At 48.6% G+C, this 4,160-nt stretch overlaps 1 pseudogene; it reads right to left on the reverse strand.

Moving 5' to 3' along the window:
* Positions 1–291: 291 nt before the first annotated feature.
* On the reverse strand, positions 292–1,990 carry LOC101994928 (annotated as a pseudogene).
* Between the last annotated feature and the right edge of the window lie 2,170 nt (positions 1,991–4,160).

The following is a 4,160-nucleotide window of genomic DNA, read 5'->3' on the forward strand; positions in this document are numbered from 1 at the left end:
GGGGACCTGGGTAGAGACGTGGGCTGCTTTTGAGTAGATGAAGCCATTACACTACACCTTGAGGTCTCTGTGGCTAGCTCTACTGCAGGTGTCCACTGAGGCTCTTCTGTTTGCCATTTTCTGTGGGGGATGGGGCGTTTTGATTTTCACCGAAAACGCTGGCCTGTGTCATCAGATGGCTGTGTTGACCCTCACTGAAGCAGCTTCCCATGGCAGTTTTGGTGACTGTGCATTAATTGTATGGCCAGCTCATGCTTTCTCTTGAGCAGGGACTGCACCCTCGGTTTGTGCTTACACCACGCTTTCTGAGTTCTCTTTGGACAGGGTCTCAGCCGCTGCCTTGGCCCACGTCTCAGAGAGCATGTAGGAATCAGGGAAATCTTGAAGCAGTTTGACCACCTCTAGGTGGTCGAACTGCACAGCATCATCCAGGGCAATGTTGCCCCACCTGTCCTTGACAAAAGGATCCCTTTGCGAGCCTCCATCAGAAATTTGACAACTTCAGTGTGTCCTTCAGCTGCAGCAACATGCAGGGCGGTGTGGGAATTGTAGTCTTTCTGCTCCACGTCCATGGCCGACAGAGCAAACCTTCACAAAGCCGAGACATCTCCACTATATGCAGCAAATAACAGGCCATGGTCTTGTTTCAGGCTTCCCCTCCTTCCTTCCGTGGGCCTAACTTCTGAGTACAGTGCTGCAGGTTGTCATAGTTGTGGAAGTTAAAGAGAAACCGACTTCTGGCAGAAGCTGATGCCCCTTTGGCTGTTCCCCAGTTTGTCTAACGGAGGTGATAGACACATCATCCCCATGGCATTGGGTACAACCAGGAGGATGGCTTCTGACACAGCTGAGTTGGCTGCAGACCCACACGGAAGGCATACTGGCCAGAGAAGTCATTCATGCCGCAGGAGTGCGTGAGGCTGAGAGTCTTACGCACTCTTTCAGCACTTAGGACGCTGTTGCCTGTGATGGGGCAGAAGCCACCGCTGCTAGGGTGGCTGCCGCTACACTGCCTGATTCACAGGTAACCTTGACCGGGCACACCTGGAAAGAGAGATCAAGGGCAGCCATCATGTCCATTCCCCTGGGGAAGCACTTCTTTTCCTTGAGGTAATAGCGATGGTGTAATTCCGATCCCCAGTTTCCTTCTCTGACTGGACTATGGCATTGCCGAACCCAGTGAATTCCTTCCCAGCCATCTTGTTCAGATACTGCAGTAAGAAATCAAACTTCTCTGCTTTGTTAAAGTCCATCTTGGTCAAGGAGCTGATGACAATGGCACCAGCTTTGGCAGTGGAGTTATGGGGGATTCTTTCCTCATTGAGGAGAGTTGGTTATAGTGCAGACCCCTGGGTTCCTTGCCCACAAACTTGTGCTTATAGTCAATGCCTATAGTGCTCACAGAGATGTCATAAGTGAGGGATTTGACAGAGAACTGCAGGCAGAAAGGGATCTTCGTGTAGCCCAGAGTGCTGCTGGCCATCTTCGGTGCCCAAGGAAATACCCCCAAAGGTCTGTGTTTGACTTGGCCAGGTGAGGGATATAGGCTTCTGTTTTGCAGCTTTGCCTTCAGTGAGCTCTTTGGCCGGTGAACTCCTTAAAGTCGGGAATGAGGAACTTCTTTCGGAATGCCCGAGTCAGGAGCACAGTGCTGGGGCTTACACACTTTTGGAGGAGATCTCCGTCTAAAAGGCCACCACTGCTGGGCTCTTGGACCATGCACTGCATCTTGCTCATGCAGCCCTGGAGCCGTGGGGCTGATGTCTGCACTCCAGTGGCTTTCAGGGCAGTAGAGAACTTGTGGATGGGGATCTTTCCTTGTCACTCAGCAATGGTGTAGAAGAGCAGGTCACCAAGTTGAGGAAGCATGCTGCTGTTTGATGCATCATGATCCCTGTGCTGCAGCAGGCTGGTGGCTGTACAGGGTCCCCTTGCCCTGTGCTGTGGCCTCATTGTGGTTGTCCCGGACGACCCCGCCCAGGAGTGGGCCCCGGGCTCTGGTGACCCCAGCCTTCTTGAGAGTGAGAGCGTTTTGCAGAGCCCTCATGGAGTGCATGCCATCTCCGGCAGAGCAAGACGCTCCAGACCAGCGAGCAGCAGCAAGGAGGGAGGGATGGAAGAGTGGAGGCTGTGCCTAGGGGCGGGAAAAACGGTCTCATTGATGTGGGAATGATTTCTTATTAATAAAGAAACTGCCTAGGCCCATTTCATAGGCCAACCCTTAGGTAGGCGGAGAAAACAGAACAGGATGCTGGGAGAAAGAAGCTGAGTCAGTGAGTCGCCATGGTTCTCGCACTCCAGACAGATGCAGGTTAAGATCATTCCTGGTAAGCCAGCTTGTGGGCCATACAGAATAATAGAAATGGGTTAGATCAATATGTAAGAGCTAGCCAATAAGAGGCTGAAACTAATGGGTCAGGCAGTGATTAAAAGAATACAGTTTCCGTGTAATTATTTCGGGTCATAAGCTAAGCTAGCCATGCGGGCGGCAGGGTGCTGGGGACGCAGGGGGACGCAGCCCCGCCGCTCTTAATTTCAACAGTCTCATGAACTTCTTATGGCAAGGTTTGGAACCTTCCCCCTCACCACTACTTTTCTCCCTCAGAAATTTTGATGTGTCCTGAATTTATATGTAAATAAAATAGATATACAGACAATGGGGATGTATGTAGCTCAGTTGGGAGAATGCAATATTAACATTATATAAGCACAGAATTTAGCATGTGGACACTGGAGGATCAGAAGTTCGCAATTATTCTCTAACACAATACAATCCAAAGATATACTAATTTGATATTTATGTGTGGTTGTTTGAATGTAATTGGCTCCTGTAAGCTCATAGGGAGTGGCACTGTTAGGAGGTGTGGCTTTGCTGGAATAGGTATGACCTCGTTAAAGGAAGTACGTCACTATGGGGGTGGGCTTTGAGGTCTCACAGTGCTCAAGCCTGCCCAGAGCCTCAGATCACTTCCTGTTGCTCATGGGTAGAAATGTACCTCCTTCTCAGTTCCCAGCTTCATCTATAGCACTATGTCTGCCTTGCTTCCTGCCACGAGGATGCTGGACTAAACCCCTGAAGTGAGCAAGCCACCCAATTAAATGTTTTCTTTTATAAAAGTTGTGGTAAAGGGGCTGGAGAGATGGCTCAGAGGTTAAGAGCATTGCCTGCTCTTCCAAAGGTCCTGAGTTCAATTCCCAGCAACCACATGGTGGCTCACAACCATCTATAATGGGGTCTGGTGCCCTCTTCTGGCCTGCAGGCATACATATAGACAGAATATTGTATACATAATAAATAAATAAATAATTAAAAAAAAAGTTGTGGTAAAGGTGTCTCTTCACAGCACTAGAAACCCTAAGTAAGACACATGATAAGGAATGGTGATAGGAAATAATTAAGCTTTTGTTTTTTGCTTTTTGTAATTAATCCATTATGTTTTTCTCTGTCTCTTTCTTTTTTGGTTTGGGGTGGGGCAGGTTGCTCTCAAAATTGCTGTGAAACTTCTGATCGTCCTACCTCAACCTTCTGAGTGCCTGGCTAGTTTACTTTTTCCTTTCTCCTCACCTTCCTTCCCTCCCTTTCTCTCATTTTTTTCCCCTTTCTGTGTGTGTGTGTGCGCGCGCTCGTGACATTTGAGAACCATTTTTTATTAGAGTTAGAGAAAGAAACAATGGGGAAGGCAAACTGCAAATCCCAGCAGCTGCCGGGAGGGCGGGGGAGACAGAGGAGAAAAAGTCCTGCCTTTAGTGTTAGACACAGATCAGCAAGCAACTGGACAAAGGGAGTGTGGGGGAGGCGGAGGGAAATGGGATAAGCAGAGTCTTCAGAGAAACAGGGAAAAGTACACAGTGTCAAGAAAACCATGCTTAGGCCTTGGCTGGTGCCTGGAAAGAGATGTAAAAAGCTGTGTTGCTTTTAAGGTTAGAACTCAGAGGAAGCAGGCTAAGAAGATTTGCAGGCAGTGTCCCCTGATACTTTTTTTCTAAATGACATCTAACATTTTATTATTCTAAATAAAGCCTTTATATTTTTATTTTTTGTGGTCTTATTTTGTGGTGGGCAGGGCTCCAAACTTGCCCTGTAGACCAGGCTCTTGAACTCAGAGACAGACCATCTTGTCTCTGCCTCTTGAACGTTGGGATCAAAGGCATCTGCCATC

This window comes from Microtus ochrogaster, unplaced genomic scaffold, assembly GCF_000317375.1.
Source record: "Microtus ochrogaster isolate Prairie Vole_2 unplaced genomic scaffold, MicOch1.0 UNK25, whole genome shotgun sequence".
Taxonomy (NCBI): domain Eukaryota; kingdom Metazoa; phylum Chordata; class Mammalia; order Rodentia; family Cricetidae; genus Microtus; species Microtus ochrogaster.